Below are 16,856 nucleotides of genomic sequence, written 5' to 3'. Positions count from 1 at the left end.
TCAAAACCAGAATCTCCCTGCCTGTCCACGCAACCCATTTCACACTGGACAGTTCCACCTCTTACCAGATCCTTTTTGATTTTATATCAAAAAGTGTTTCCCTTTGATCCCAGCCCTGCCATTATGGGCCGTTCAGAACAAGTCCCATCTCATGGATGTATCTTTATTGGGTTTTTAAAACAACTATTATTTTAGATCTATTTACCAAAGGCATACTTGCTCACTGGTTTTATTTTTTTATTTTTAATGTTTTATTTTTATTTTTGAGACAGAGAGAGACAGAGCATGAGTGGGGGAGGGCCAGAGAAAGAGGGAGACACAGAATCCTTAGCAGGCTCCAGGCTCCAAGACGTCAGCACAGAGCTCGACGTGGGGCTCAAACCCATGAACTGTGAGAGCATGACCTAAGCTGAAGTTGGATGCATAACTAACTGAGCCACCCAGGCACCCCGCTAGTTGGTTTTAAAAAGTCAAATCTTACAGAAACCTTATAGAAGTGTTCTAATCCCTTTTCCATGGCAGTTCTTCAACTGTTTGAAGATGGCAAGCATCCAGGCTTCCCTTTTCTGAGCTGGGACCTTTAGACCTGTCACTTGCTTCTCACATAGCACATAATGCTTTCAAAATTTGCCCCAGACCCGATTCTTAGCTGTTCTGCACTCAAATGCAGACAATGCATGAGTCATGAGCAAGTTCCAGATTGAAGCCAGAACACAGCTGATAAACATGATCTCATGGGCGTAACCGAGATGATGTGATGGGAGTAGAGATTGGATGTGGCCCAGGGAGAGGGTATTTAAAAGAGACGGCTCTATTAGGAGAGGGTTAAGAAGCTACACGTGCCTGCTTCAGAAACCCTCGAAGCCGAGGGCGAAATGTCATGGAAGGAGACAATAGAGAAAGTCCCATCCCAAAGCACTAGTGGGACCAGAAATAGGATAGGAATGGGGTGGGCGGGACCTTACCCATTGGGACATCTGCTAGGACTCCTACTTATGCACCATCAAGGGTGCAACAAGTTCCTAACTTGCCTGGAGGATGATTTCCATCCCCAGAGGGGAACAGAATTGCTGTTTTTATTTACATTTTTTAAGATTTTTTTTTAAATTTTCTTAACGTTTATTTATTTTTGAGACAGAGAGAGACAGAGCGTGAACAGGGGAGGAGCAGAGAGAGAGGGAGACACAGAATCTGAAACAGGCTCCAGGCTCTGAGCTGTCAGCACAGAGCCCGACGCGGGGCTCGAACTCACGGACCGTGAGATCATGACCCGAGCCGAAGTCGGACGCTTAACCGACCAAGCCACCCAGGCGCCCCAAGATTTTTATTTTTAAGTAATCTCTACACCCAATGTGGGGCTCAAATTTCCAACCCCGAGATCAAGAGTCGCACGCTCTACCGACCGAGCCGGCCGGGCACCCTGGATATTGCTGCTTGGGACCAAGTTCTGTCAAAGATGTGGAGCAGTGAAGCAGGAGGAACCATGCCCGCAGAGACTTTGTGACTCGAAGCGAAGGGGAGGCAGCACAGCCAGGCACGTGAAGGTAAGGGCGTTCAGGAAGCAGACTCTGAGAGGAAAGTCAGCTCTTGAACGGAAATCTGGTTCTGCTGCACAAAACATCCCAGTGAGGAAGGCAGGCAGAGATGACCCAGGAAACCAACATGATGGTAAATGAGTAGGACCCATGACCCAGCATAGGCAAGATAGCTGGTTGTCCTCCCAAAGTCATTCTCCCCCTTTTTCCTTTAGTAATAACTAAGCCTTGCTGGGCAAATGGCCACCTAGCATAAAGACTACATTTCCCAGCCTTCCTTGCAGCTCAGTGTGGCCATGTGACTAAGGTCCAGTCAGCAGCCTGTGGTTAAGTAGGCAGCCTCCGGATCTTGCTCTTAGAGAAGAGGTCAGCAAACTTTTTCTTTTTCTTCTGTTAAAAAATGTTTTCAATGTTTAGTTTTGAGAGAGAGACAGAGCACGAGTGGGGGCAGGGGCAGAGAGAGAGAGGGAGACAGAGGATCCAAGTGGGCTCCACACTGTCAGCACAGAGTCTGATGTGGGGCTCGAACCCAGAACCGCGAGATCACGACCTGAGCCAAAGTTGGATGCTTAACCGACTCGGCCACCCACGTGGCCCTCAACAAACTTTTTCTTAAAGGGCCAGATGGTAAACATTTTAGGTTTTGTGGTCCAGAGTGTCTCTGTTGCTTCTGCTCAACTCTGTCCTTGGAGTCTGAAAGCCCCATTAGGCAATGAGTGAATGAGACGGGCTATATTCCCATAAAACCGGGCTTACGAGAACAGTCGGTCAGCCCCAAGTCTGTAGCCTTAGACGAAAGGGCTCATCGTCTACGTCCCCAGTGCGTTTCAGTCTTGCTCCATGCCATTCGGACTACAGGTGGGAGGATGAGCCCACTTAGAAGGAGATGAGGTCAATACCTTCGGGATGGGGCGGCCACGAGTTAGACAGAGCCTGGGCCCTGGTGTCTTTGGAGAGCAGGGCTGCTGTGACAGTGCAGACTCCGCGTGACACAGGAAAAATGTTTCTCTTGTTTATGTCATCGTCTCTCACATCACCTCTTGCACTATTTACACACTCGCTGCCACTGGACAGGAAGAGCAAAACAGGCAGAAAGAGCAAGTTCGCCTCTTCCCTGCGGGGCTCCTGACGAACAAATGGGAAACGAGATATTCTTAACCGGGTGCCCACCCTCCCCGGCATCCCTGATTCCCTGGCAATTTGGAGTCCACTAGAGACCTAAACAGGACGATTCCCTCTGACAAAATCCAAATCTGGAATGTACCGCCCACCTGCCACCAAGAGTTGGAAGAAAGAGAGAGTCCTGGGGCACCTGGGCGGCTCAGTCGGTTAAACCTCTGACTTCGGCTCAGGTCATGATCTCACAGTTTGTGAGTTGGAGCCCCGTGTCGGGCTCTGTGCTGACAGCCTGGAGCCTACTTCGGATTCTCTGTCTTCCTCTCTCTCTGCCCCTCCCCTGCTTGCATTCTGTCTCTCAAAAATAAATAAACATTTAAAAAAAATTTTTTTTAAATAGAAGAAGAAAGAGAGATTCCTGATACATGTGTGAGGGAAAGTGGAGAGAGAACCACGTGGCCAAATTGCAAAATTTTCCACATTAGCTTTGCTGACCTTACACATTCAACTCTGGTTATTTTACCAGCAAAAGATGGGTTTATTCGAGAATGGCGGAGAATTACAATCCGGGACAAGCAAGAGCAAAGGAGCGGTATGCTCTTTTATGGAGGAAAGGCTCTTGTAAACACAAAGTCCATCGGGATAAACTGGGGGTTGGATATAATGGCGGCTTCTCGTTGACTGAGTTGTGACTGCCTGTCATTGGCTGGGCTGCGGCCGGGGAGGGGGAGGAGGAGGACGAGAGCCTTTCTTCCTCCTGCTGGGGCAGCAAAGTAGTGACCACGGGCAAGGTGAACAAGGTCCGTCTCTCCCTGCTGGGTTTGCATGAGAGCTCCCCACTGCCCACCTCCTGACTCCATTCTAGTGAAGTCCCCTCTATTAATGTTTACAGCTTCGTGGCAGGAAAGCAACAGCAAGAGAAAGAAGAAAAGAGGGGGCGAGGTAGGGTCCGATCAACGTCACATCTCAGGCCCACGGAGGCAGGAAACCGGAAAGAGGCCAACCCGCCATCGTGGCTGTAGATGTGGCCCAAGCCACAACGCGGCCTCTGCCCAGTTGGATCTCAGCCCCTTCCTCTAGGAGAACAGCAGGACGGAACTAGAAGAAGGACATTCCTCCCCAGTCTCCAGCCGGCTCCCCCTCACGTAGCACACATTGCAAATTATATTCACAGTGTCAAAGAACAAGGAAGAGGCCGCCTCACGAGGACTGTATGGAAGAGATTTCACGTCAATTTCAACAGCAGGTTTATGTTGCTACCTGCCTTATTTCCGGACAGACCCCTTTCCCATCTTTTCAAGACAGGACGGGTTTCTCATCTGTGAGACAGGTAATAACCATGGGTCACAGCCGCTCACCGGACGGGCACGCAGAACATCAGAAACGCTCCTCGGGGTCGGGAAACACCACGTCTCAGCCTTCGGAGGTGAGCTCGGGGAGACGTGGGGCGCAGCGGCCCGGCCTCCCCGGTGCTTCAGCTCCAACGGACCAAGGACACTGTTTTCCCCAAGGAGACCGTTTTTGTTTTTCTTTCCATGGAAAAGAAAAGTCAGTTATGGATGGGATGGGAAACTCACTTTATAAACTAAAGATCGCTTTTATCTCCTGAAACTTAGCTTCTGAATAAGATTCTTTTCTACTTTTAGAGACAACGTTTGTTTATATTCTAACCAAACTTTTTTTTTTTCTCCCAAAGCCAACGCCTCAATTAGAGGAGAAATGAACTGTATCAAAGCACAGGGCTTTCAAGGGATCTTTTCTCGGGCAGTGCCCCAAGGGCACATGTGTCTAATCTCCTCAAATCTTCTTTGTCTCAGCCTGGGGCTGGGGTGGCTCAGTACACCCTCCTCCTCCCCCCCCCCCCCTCCCCAGACCCCATCCCTCCTCCACTGACCACAGCCCTGAGCCATGCAAGACACCTGCAGGCTGGGCCCAGGGTCCTCTTGTTAGGACAGAACCCAGAGGTAAGAAAGCCCGATGCCCAGCATGGAAAAGGAGGAGGCTTTCCTAATGAAGACTCTCCTTGTTCAGTGACTCGTGTTCAACCACCGCAGCGGTGATAAGCTTTCAGGAAGCTCAAGTCAGCAGCTCTCAACCCTTTTATCACTTGCGAGGTGCGTCAGTAACTACGTTGTTTCCTCGTAGCAGTGAAAGTGCTGGAGTTTATGAACAATTTACCTTTCTAATAAAAATATATATCAATCAGGGTGGTACTTGACTCAGAATTTTTGTGGTTGCAAACGACAGAAAGCAAACCAAATAGCTTAGGAGGGAAGGAAGGGGCGGGCCCTGTCGCCAGAAAGACGCAGGTGGGTCCCAGGACCCAGGACTTCACGGAACCAGGATGCTCCGTGTACGTCACGCAGTCCTGGCTTCTCATTGTGTTTTGTGTCTTCCTGCACGGTGGCCTCCTGTTGAACTGGCTTCTCCATAAGGCGGGGATCATGGCTGTCAGATAATGATGGAATCACACGGTAGCCTGCTTCCCTAACAGCTAGTTGACAATCAAGGGGACCAGCCATGAAGGTGGAAGGCAGGATGTGACTGTTCCAGTCTGGCTCTTTTGTCAACTCCTCGAGCAGTCGCTGGGACCGGGAGGCATCGGCTGGCTGCAGGAGTGGGGCTGGGGCGGGGGGATAAGCAGTTCCCCAAAAGAATGTGGGTGTTGTCCTCTGAAGAGAAGCACCTGTTCTTTCCACACATCTGTAAAAATGTGCAGTGGTGATGTATCTCAGCAAGTCTGAGATGATAGAAATAATGGAATTTTAGCTTCTGAAATACCTTAGGGAAGAGAGGCTACCATTTTCTGAATGCTTGGGGCACCCTTCTTCACGTATGCTGTCCTGTGTAATCCTCAAAATAAGGACAAAAACCCATACCCAAGCCCTACAGGTAGGTATTATCCTCATTTTGCCAGTGAGGAAACTGAGATGTAGAGAGGTCAAGTGTCTTGTTCTGGGACACAATGGCCGAGCCAGGGTTTGAACCCAGTTGTGTTTGATTTTAATCTTAGACTCTTACCTGTCATAATACGTTGGCTTCCTCATTAATCTACCCAGCCAACAGATAGATGTGTAAAGTATTTTAAATCTTTCTTGGGGCGCCTGGGCGGCTCAGTCGGTTGAGCGTCCGACTTCGGCTCAGGTCGTGATCTCACAGTTGGTGAGTTCGAGCCCCACGTCGGGCTCTGTTGCTGACAGCTCGGAGCCTGGAGCCTGCTTCGGATTCTGTGTCTCCTTCTCTCTCTGCCCCCTGCCCTGCTCACACTCTGTCTCTGTCTCTCAAAAAGTGAATAAACGTTAAAAAAAAAAAAAAGTAAATCTTTCTTATTCTGACTACTAGTATTCGGCCTCTGTGGTAGTTTTAAAAGGTGGCACCAAGTTTTTCTCTCACCCAGAGGCCAGCGTGTGTCTTCTCTCCTTTCCTGGGCGGGCATGTGACCACTCAGACCAATAGAGTCTGGTGGAAATGGCGTTATGGGCCTTCTGAGGCTGGGTGTCCCAGGTAACCTGGGCTGCTGTCACAGAATACCGCAGACTGGGTGGCTTAAATGACAAGCATTGATTTCTCACAGTTCTGGAGCTGGGAAGGCTGAGGGCAAGTTGCTGGCAGATTTGTTATCACGTGAGAGCCCTCTTCCTGGTTTGCAGATGGCCGCCTTCTGGCTGTGTCCTCACGTGGCAGAGCAAGACAGAAAGCTCTGGTCTTTCTTTGTCTTCTTCTGAGGGCACCGGTTCTGTCACAGGGGCCCCACTCTCACGACCTCATCTAAACCTAATTGCCTCCCGAAGGCCCCACTTTGGTGGGATTAAGATTTCCACACATGAACTTGGGGGGGAGGGGGGGTACACATACATTCAGTCTGTAGCCCTGGGTCATAAAAGACCAGGCAGCTTTGCTCTGGTTCACTGGGATACTCACTTCGACACCCTGGTGCGTCACGTGAGAGGTCTCACTATCCGAAGCCACGCCACGTGGAGGGGTGACCGGTGGGAACTGAGTCAGTAGGTCAGTAGTCCCCACCCCCCCACCCCCACCGCCAGCTGAAATGCTAGATGTGCATGAAGAAGCCTCCAGCTGGTTCCAGCCCTCAGCCCGAGGAGTCTTTCCAGTCGGGGCTGCAGGCATCATGGAATAGAGACAGTCCAGCCCTGTGGTTCCCCCATCCAAGTTCCAGGCACGCCTAATCCTAGAGCATAATAGACGGTGGCTGTTTGATGCAACTAGGTTTGGGACGGCTTATGACACAGCAACGCACAAGCAGAGCGGCTCCAGGGCAGGCATTGAAGGTGTCTGGTCACGGAGGGTCTCAAGTGCAAGGAAGATAAAATTGAGGACCATCGTGCGTTAACGAAGTAGCAAAGTAGTGATTCTTCCTTTCGTCCACCAGGTGGGGCGATGCATTGCCTGCTCCCTCCCAGCTCTTCCCAGCCTCCCAGGGCGAAGCGAGAGAGGGGGTCCCCCCAGCTCAGCAGGGCTGCGGTGGACCCCAGCCCCGCACGGATCCTGGGCCCCAAGGCTGCAGAGAGCAGATCCCTGGGAGGGCCTGGGTGTAGCTGCTGCTGGGAGGTTCCTCCAGACGGAGAGAGAGAACAGCACTGTCAGCTCAGAGCCCAACATGGGGCTCAAACCCATGAACTGTGAGATCATGACCTGAGTTGAAATCAAGAGTCCAAAGCTTAACCGTCCCGCATGATTTTCAAAGTCAAATGGTACCGTGAGGTTTATATCAATGATAACAACTACAGAAAACAACTCCAGCAGTCCCCTGCCCACTCTCCCAGCCCTGAATTCTTCCCTTCAAACTCCCTCCGTCGCTCCTTCTGCTGTTTACCCACATACTTCTGAATCATGTACTCATACTGCTATGTTTTTGAATTGTCGACTTTAGTGGCTGTCTTTTTACTCCCCATAACGCAAGTGACATGTTAACTCTTTTGTGCCCCCCCCCCCCCACCGCCTTGCCCTACTTCTCCCTTCCTCCTCCCAACACGGCAATGCCACAGTTTTTGGTGAAAGCCATATGCCATGACCACACGCCCACCTCGTTGTGGCTGGGCATCTTGCTCACTCACGAGCCACGTGGCCCACTGTAACCACACTCGATCCTCGTGTGTCTTTTTTCCTTCTGGAGATTACTCCAGCTTTTCTGATCTAAGACGGAAGCTTGAGCGCACCATTATTCATGCAGCACTAAGGATGCTCTCGACTAAACTGTGATGCCCCCTCGTTTGCGGGGGTCAGTGTCAGGAAGGTCAGATTGGGGAGAATATGTGCATTTTCAGATTCATGGATCGCTGTGTTCGCTTCCTCTTTGTTGCTTCCTGTCCTTTGTAAGTGTCACGAATTCTGCCCCCCCCTGTTATTTTATTTTATTTTTTATTTTAGAGACAGAGAGAGCACGAGCAGGGGAGGGGCAGAGGGAAAAGGAGAGAGAGAATTCAAAGCAGGCTTCATGTTCAGCACAGAGCCCAACATGAACTCATGAACCGTGAGATCATGACCTGAGCCAAAATCAAGAGCCAAAAGCTTAACTGACTGAGCTACCCATGTGCCCCAAGATTTTATTTTTAAGTAGTATCTACACCCAATGGGGGGCTTGAACCCACAACCCCTAGATCAAGAGTCTCAGCCTCCTCTGACTGAACCAGTCAGGTGCCCCAGCTCTCCCCAAACCTAAAAAAAAATTTTTTAATGTTTATTTAATTTTGAGAGAGAGAGAGAAAGACAGAGAGAGAGTCACATGTGGGGGAGGGGCAGAGAGAGAGGGAGACACAGGATCCGAAGCAGGCTCCAGGCTCTGAGCTGTCAGCACAGAGCCAGATGCGGGGCTTGAACCCACGAACTGGGAGATCATGACCTGAGCTGAAGTCGGCCGCTTAACCCACTGAGCCACCCAGGTGCCCCCTCCCCAAATTTTTAAAGAATATCACTCTTTTTTAAAAAGACAAAAGCCCTGAGACCTAGTTTCTGTAGAGTCAAATGCTCAGACCCTATGTCTGATTCACGTTTTTCCTGGAGTCATTCCTTCTGGAGCCCCCCACCCCCCATTCCCCGACTCCAGCCTGCCACACAGCCATCACCCGGGGCTTTCCTGCACTTTCCTCTCGCGTGGATCCGCTACTTTGGGGTTTCTCGTCTTTCTCTTTCTTGGTTTACTCCCTTTGGAGGAGAAAGCATACACAGGAGACAAAATTTTCTGAAGCATTGCCTATCTGAAAATGTCTCTATTCCATCCTTACACAGTGTTGCTGGTTTGTTACAGAATAGAATCTACCCTTGGAAATCATTTTCTCTTACAGAGAAGAGATCTGTCTTAAGATCTACCCAGCTGCATTCCGGCTCTCAGTGTTGACGCTGAGAAACCTGATGCCATTCATTCTGATTCTTGACCACTCGTTCATGTACTTCTTCATTTCTGGAAGCTTTTAGATCATTTCTTCATCCTTGGTGTTCTAATATCATAATGGGTTGTTGTTGTTGTTTTTTTCTCACTCTGCTGGGAATTTCAATCTGCAAATCCATGTCATGGAACTCTGGAAAGTTTTAGATCCTTTCTTGGGTCATTTCCTCTCTTTTATTTCCTCTTCTCTCTTTCTAGAAATGTTATTCAAATGTTGGACCCTCTGGGTTTATCTTCTACTTTTATGATTTTTTTTTAATGTTTATTTATTTTCGAGAAAGAGACAGAGCGAGTGGGGTAGGAGCAGAGAGAGAGAGGGAGACACAGAATTTGAAGCAGGCTCCAGGCTCTGAGCTGTCAGCACAGAGCCTGATGCAGGACTTGAACTCACGAACCGTGAGATCATGACCTGAGCTGAAGTCAGACACCCAACCGACTGAGTCACCCAGGCGCCCCATATCTTCTACTTTTCTTACCTTTCTTTTGTTGACTCTTTCTTTGTGGTTTTCTTTGCTTTCTGGAAATTGTCCCTTAAGCTTATCTTCCAACTGTTCTATCAACTCCCCCCCCACCACCACCACCATCATTTTAATTTTTAAAAGCTTTTTCCTGATGGTTAGATTGTCTTTGTCTTCAATATCTTGTTTCTGTTTGGGGGAGTGTAATAACGTTGCCTCTGCCGGTAAGGGATTAATGATTTTCAGGCATTGTTCTCTGCCCTTCTGGGTTGTCTCTGGACCCTCTGTTACTTTCTGTTGTGTTTTCTTTGTTTTTGTTCTGTCTTCCATAGCCGAGTGCTTTCCTCAGATGTATGGTGATCCTTGACTTTTCATGCATTCATAACAGAGAGGCTCTGAGGAGTTGTTTGAGCACTGGGGGCTTCAAGGGATGAAGCTTGTTAACCGGTGGGTCTTCCTGTGGGGTGACTGAGCCGGGATCATGCATTTCGTGGGGAAAAGCCCCAACGGCAGTACTTAGAGGTCTCTTTTTGCAGGGGAGGGGAGGTACTGTGTTTCTCTAGGGAAGAACATTCCAGTTTCAGAGAGAATCCTGGGAATGGAATGGTGCCGAGTAGATGGAGGTTGTGCTCCACATTCAAGTGTATAAAACTCCTACTTAATCCCTCTTAAGTACAGTGCCTCTTGGGGCACCTGGGTGGCTCAATCAGTTAAGTGTCCGACTTCACCTCAGGTCCTGATCTCACGGTTCGTGAGTTCAAGCCCCGCGTCGGGTTTTCTGCCGTCAGCACAGAGGCCGTTTCAGATCCTCTATTCCCCCCGCCCCTCCCCCACTCGTGCTCTTTCTCTCTCTCAAAAATAAACTTAAAAAACCCCCAAAAAAGCCGGTGCCTCTTCTCCTGCACTGGCTTGTTTCCCTGATTCCCTCCTGGGGGGTGGGGAGGGGCAGTCACCTGGCTCTGGGGGCGGGGAAGGGGCCTGAGCCTCTAGGCTTTCAACCCAGCCTCCTGTCCTGAGTCCCACCTCGGCCCCATCCCCTGCCGTAACAGGTGCCTTTGGTTCCTCAGGGTTTCTGAGCTTTGCTGCCCTCTTCCCTCTGCTTCTCACCTTCCAAACTTTGGTTCCACCTCTATTGTTCCTGCTCTCATTCTCTTTGTCCTTCTCCTTTATTTCTCTACTCTCTTTTAGCAGGGTTTGGAGAGAAAACAACGCTGAATGCCCGTGCTCCGTCCACCACCCCTAACTGGCAGACCCAACTCTACTTTGTCGGGAGGGAACGGCAGAGCCAAGCGAGAGTGCGGGCTCTGGAGCCAGACAGACCCATGCTTGAGTCGCGGATCCCTGTGTGACCTTGGGCAAGACAATCAACCTCTCTGAGCTTCGGATTTCTTCTTTGTAAAATCAGAAGAGCCCCTCTTAACTCGCAGGTGTTAGGCATCCACTTTGACAATGCTGGAATTTCCTCCTGGGCCTAGCTGAGGGCAAGGCCACGCTCTGAGCCGCTGAGCCAGCCCGCCTCCCTAGAGAACGGCGTGAGTCAGAGAGGGCCTTTGCGTCCAGCCTGGGCCCCAGGATGAAGGAGACACATGGAACAGAGCAACCCAAGCTGACTTATACTGTGAAGGGGAGATCAGTCTCGGCGGCTGTGAGTCACTAGAATCTGAGTTTGTCTGTTGCGTAATGGGAGCAACAGCTGAAGGGGGTCAAGTCACCAGGTAAGTCAGCTGTCGAGGGAGCCAGGAGGAGGGGGAGGGGACAACAGCAGCACCTGTCACGTCAGGAGCCATATTCTTTTTTTTTTTTATGTTTATTTATTTTTGAGAGAGGGAGAGAGAGAGCACGCGTGGGAGAGAGTGCATGCGCCTGCATGGGGGGGGAGGGGAGGGATGGTGCAGAGCGAGAGGGAGACAGAGGATCTGATTTGTGCTGTCAGCACAGAGCCCGATGCAGGGCTCAAACCCACAAACCATGAGATCAGGATCTGAGCCGAGATCAAGAGTTGGACGCTCAACGGACTGAGCCACCCAGGCGCCCCGAGAGCTGTATTCTTTATATATGTATATATTTTTTTCTTTAACATTTTATTTATTTTTGAGAGACAGACAGGGTATGAATGGGGGAGGGGCAGAGAGGGAGGGAGACACAGAATGGGAAGCAGGCTCCAGGCTCCGAGCTGTCAGCACAGAGCCCGATGCGGGGCTCAAACTCACGGACCGCGAGATCATGACCTGAGCCCAAGTTGGTCGCTTCACCGACTGAGCCACCCAGGCCCCCCCTGTGAGCCGTATTCTTCATCATGCAGAGGAGGCAAGATGCTTGAAATATTTACTGATGCTCATTTGCTTTGTATCTCTCCCTCCTCCGGCTCTTTCAAGCAGGGAGCTAGTCCCTTGGTAGTTCCTTGCCTAGAGTATTTTAGTGGTCAGAACACTGAAGCTTCTGGAAGTCAGTGGCTCTTTTTCCTTTCTGCAATAAACTTGACTATGGAGACTCTGTGACATGTTCTGGAAGGAGAAGGAAGAAAGGGTGGGCCTTTGAGAAGAGCAAGGAGGGAGAGGGAGAGGCTTTCCCTATAGAAGGGAAAGGGGCAGAGTGTTAGCTCTAGAGGGAAGGTGGGGACAGATTCCGTGCCTGATTCTAGGCAGTGTCCAGGAGGTGACAAGGCCTTGGAGGGAACGGCTGCAGGTACGCTCAGGGAGGGGGGGGCCTGAGACACAGGGCTCACACCTCTCCCCCACAATTCCTCCAGGCCAAGGGGCGCCCCAGAGCCTGCGGACAAGAGGGCTTGCTGGATGGTCCTGGGCCACCCCAAGGCTTCGGTACTAAGGCTCTGGGACCTTGACCAAACACTGGGGAAGAGAAGCTCAGTGATGTGCCTGAGATTGAATTTCTTGCTAGCTCAGTGGGATAGCGGCCTGGAGTCGGATTTCAATTGAATTAGAGAAAATAAAGACATACGCCAAACCACCAGGGCTTTGCAATTCCTAACCACGTGGCTCCACCCACCTCAGCCCGCCAGCAAGCCAGAAGCTACCAGCAAGGGACGCTCCCTGTGACCCGTAGTCTGGGGTTATATTATGCCCTCCGCCCAGGAGTGGGTCCCCACAAGTTGTGATTCCCTGGCGAGGCCTCCCAAGTCCTCTGACCCGAGGTGCTACTGGAATGGGCCATCAGAGAGCATTTCCTGACCAGAGGGAGGTGGGGAAGCAGGGAACCAGTGCTGGAAGCAGGGGAGGGGGTAGGTCCCTGGTGGTGGGCATGTGGCTTAGACTGGGATGCCTTTTCACAAAGTGGCCCGTCACCCCACAACACGGCAGTGAGCAGGGCTGGCTCATCTTCGACTCCTGCGTGAGCAGGGGGGACACCTTCCCAGGGGCCCAGCTGCGCCCGTAGGCCAGTTCATGGTGGGACCCACCCGGTGCAGCCCCGGACCACAGCCCCGCTGGGTCAGCGCATCTGGGTGGTTAAGAAGCAAAAGGCCCGGGTGGTGCTTTGGGGCAAAGTGCCATCTCCTCATCACACAGCTCATGAGGCTGGTTGTGATCTGGCCCCTGATGACCCCCTTTGTCGCATCTGTAGCGCTTCCTAGCGCTTCCCCTCCCCCATCCCAGCTCCAGCCCCACTGAGCTGTCTCCAGGGCCCCCCCACCCCCAGGGGAGCCACCTTCTCTCCTGCCTGTGGCTCTTCTACAGGCTGCTCCAGGACACAGACTCTACTCATCCCTTAGGACCCAACTCCTACCCGTCCCGCAGGACCCAATGTGGTCATGTGCCCTAGGAAGCCCTCTGAGTCCCTAGATCTAGATTGGGGATCTGTTCCAGGCCTCCCATAGCACCCTGACTTCCTGGCTTGGTTTTTGTCATACCTGTTGTACAGGACTGTTTAATCATCTGGACCCCAGGCTAGTCTGTAAGCTTGTGGACACAGGAACTGCGTCCATTTCATTTATCACGGTATCTTCAGTACCTGGTGTGAGATGAGGGAGGCAGGAAGGGAAGGGGACTGGAGGGGAGGGAAGGGAAGATTGTTGCCACCCCCTTTGTCTGGCCCGCAAGCCTTGAGACTCCCTTGCCTTTGGAGCTCCTCAACGAGGAAGCCCAGCGCCCCTGCCTGGGCGGCAGTTTGGTTGGGAGGTTGAGGAAGCCGTTGCCATGAAAGCAATCCATGGAGGTCTCCCGTTCTGGACTTAGGACAGGCTGGGGTGCGGGCGTCCGGGGGAGCTGGAAGCTGCATTGCTGGAGGGAAATTTCAATTGCAGCCAAGCAGAAAAATAAAGGCCACAGCTGAGTGGACAGCGTGAGGTGCCTCTGGGAGCAGGGGTGGGTTCAGACGAGAGAGGGAAAACCGGCAGAGACTGCTTGTTGTTCCCTCCTCTTTTGCGATAATGAGCGTTTAACTAAACATATGTGCCCCCTGGGCGCCTGGGTGGCTCAGTCGGTTAAGCATCTGACCTCGAATCAGGTCACGATCCCACAGTTGGTGGGTTCAAGCCCCACACTGGGGTCTGTGCTGACAGCTCAGAGCCTGGAGCCTGCTTCGGATTCCGGGTCTCCCTCTCTCTCTGCCCCTCCCTGACTCATGCTCTGTCTCCGTCTCGCAAAAATAAACATTAGAAAAATTTAAATATGTGGTCCCCCCAGAATAAAATCAACATTTCCTGGCCTCCCTTGCAGCTGGATGAGGTCACATGACTCAACTGTGGCCGGTGAGATGAAAGAGACACGTTGTATGACTTCCAAAAAGTGCCCTTAAGGGAGGATCCGGGCCCTTCTCCTAGGGCGACCAACTTCCGGTTTGCGCAAGGCTCTCCTGATTTTAGCCCTGAAAGTCTCACGCCCTGACAAATCCCTCAGTCCTGGGTGAACCAGGAGAGTGGGTCCCCTCACATCCCTCATCCCATCCTCCTTCCTCCCTGCCAGCATGTGAGCGTGACAGCAGCCAGCTGGGGACCTCGAGGTGCAGCCACGCGCTGGTGAGCACACAGGACTGACCTGGGTGGGGTGGCACTCGCACCTGGGCTGTGTGACTCAAGGTGTCCTGAGTCGGAATCCCCCGAGCCTGGATCACCGATCATTCCCTCTGAGCTTCGTTTACTGGAGAGAAAAATAAATTTCCGTGTCGTTTAAGTTTCTGTTAGGTAGGTAGGGTTTTCTGCTGCTTGTAGCCACACCGAGTCCTGATGGTGTAGACACAGGACGGGAGCCTTGATGGATCCCGGGGGGGGGGGGCTGGAAATCAGAGCAAGTGGGCCGCCAGTCATGCGGCGGCGGGGGGGGGGATTCGGCCTGGAAACGTTCAACGTCTCCCATAGAGGTGCCTTAGGGCTGCCCCTGGGACTCCGGTGACGGTTCTGCCTCCGCCTCACTGAGGGCTTCAGTGGCTTCTGCTTTTGTTTCCTTTGAGAAAATGGTTCCCTTCCTGGAAAGCAATTTGAAAGCCAAGAGTTCCAGTTCGTCCTCCTCTTCTTCTCCTTCTCCCTTTTAATGTTTTTATTTATTTTTGAGCGAGAGAGAGAGACAGAGCACGAGCAGGGGAGGGGCAGAGAGAGGGGGAGGCACAGAATCTGAAGCAGCTCCAGGCTCCCAGCCGTCAGCACAGAGCCCCACAAGGGACTCGAACTCATGAACCAGGAGATCGTGACTTGAGCTGAAGTCGGAGGCTTAACCGACTGAGCCACCCAGGCGCCCCGAAAGCCCAGAATTCTTAAAGGAATAGTGACGGCCTGACCCGCTGTCCCGCTCTGCCCCTCCCCCTCCCAGCTGTCTAGCTGCTTCTTGCCCGTTTCCCGGTGAACAGCACAAAATGCATTCGGATACGCATAATAATGACCAAATAGAGACCAAAAAGAGACAGGACGTTAAATCCTAGAAAAAAAATTGCATAAGCCTAAACCCCCGGGAGAAACCTGGCCCCAGATGGTGTTGCTGGGAACAGCCCTGCATGTGACTTACTGCCTTGGGGACCTCCCTGGGGCCACCTTGGGAAGGGAACCTACTTCCGGGGCAGTTACATCATGTCCCGGGTGGCTTTGTTTCTAACAAAGCATCTCCGTTCCTGGAAATGCTGCCTTGAGGTGCACCTGTGCAATCCAGGAACTTGTCTGGGTTTGTGGATGAGATTTCGGGGGTGGGGGGAGGGCTGCCAGGCCAGGAATGACGGCACGAGCAGGGTTACGTGCAAGTGCAGATTCAGTGAACCTGGGAGTCGGGATTTCCCTTCTGGCCCACTCGTGCGTGATTTGGAGGGTACAGCAGAACCCTGTGCCGGAGGAATGACTGAGGCCCGGGCACCCAGAGCAGGTGGCGTAGAACAGGGAGTTTCTGAGACGCGTACAGGCGAGCAGACCGAGGCCGGCTCTCCCAGCCTAATTCTTGAAGAGGGGGCTTTGTGGCATCTCACCCTGGCCACGTCCTGCTTGTGCCTCAGTTTCCTCTTCTGCAGCTTGGGGAGATCGTGACGCCTCCTTCAGGGATGCTGTGAGGGTAGGACGCAGACGCTCAGTCCAACGTCTGTGCTGGTGTGGCTAAGCTGGTGGTTCTGGCCCGGGTCCTGCCACGAGGTTCCAGCTGAGCTGCGGATCAGGGCCGCAGTCCTCTGAAGGCCTGATGGGGCTGGACGATCCACTTGCCCCACGACTCATTCACAAGGCTTTGGCAAAGAGACCCCAGTGCCTTTCTACAGGGGCCTCTCCCCAGAGCTGTTTGAATACCTTCACCACACAACGGCCGGCTGCCTCCGGAGTGAGGGACCCAAGAGAGAGGACGAGATAGAAGCCACGATGACTTTTAGGACCTAGCCTTGAAGTCACCTGCCGGCGTTTCTGCTGTATCCTGGTGGCTGCCCTGGCCAACCCCATTTAATGTTGGAGCGACTACTTACGGATGTGAATGCCAGAGGTGGGGAATCCCTGGTGCCATCTTGGAAGCTGGGACCTCAAGGACCTCACTGGGCTGCTAAACCTGTCCCGGAACCACCTGTAGCCTGACTTCTCGTTAGAAGAGGTCCTACCCTTAGTGTACCACTTACAGCCCAAAGCGTCCCAATATCCCTTCCCCAAAGTTCTCTTTTGGCTTAAGGTAGCCGGGGTTGGATTCTGTGATTTGCAACCAAAGCCCGTGTCTGACGCCAGAGAGGAAGCCTAGCCCATCAGCCTGGGGTAGGGGAGAGGGAAGGCAGGCTTCTGGGCTGCAGGCACCCTCTGCGACGCTCACTCTGCACCTCAAGAATCTGACCTGGTCTTCAGGGGTTCAAGAACAAGCACTGTGAGGGGGGCAAAAGCCTGGTTTTTATATGCCTAAATAGTCATGGTTTGTTAAAAAGAAAACGAAGAGGCTTTGCTGTAAT

At 52.2% G+C, this 16,856-nt stretch overlaps 1 long non-coding RNA gene across 1 annotated transcript; it reads left to right on the top strand.

The window, feature by feature from the left end:
* Window positions 1-3,010: 3,010 nt before the first annotated feature.
* LOC109500477 lies at window positions 3,011-4,296 on the top strand. The gene is made up of 2 exons (XR_002158038.2): window positions 3,011-3,243; window positions 3,544-4,296. It is a non-coding gene; the product is annotated as an uncharacterized LOC109500477 (long non-coding RNA).
* The last annotated feature ends 12,560 nt before the right edge of the window (window positions 4,297-16,856 follow it).

The sequence above is a fragment of the Felis catus genome, chromosome B3 (assembly GCF_018350175.1).
Source record: "Felis catus isolate Fca126 chromosome B3, F.catus_Fca126_mat1.0, whole genome shotgun sequence".
Classification (NCBI taxonomy): Eukaryota; Metazoa; Chordata; class Mammalia; order Carnivora; family Felidae; genus Felis; species Felis catus.
This window is presented reverse-complemented; position numbering and strand designations above follow the sequence as displayed.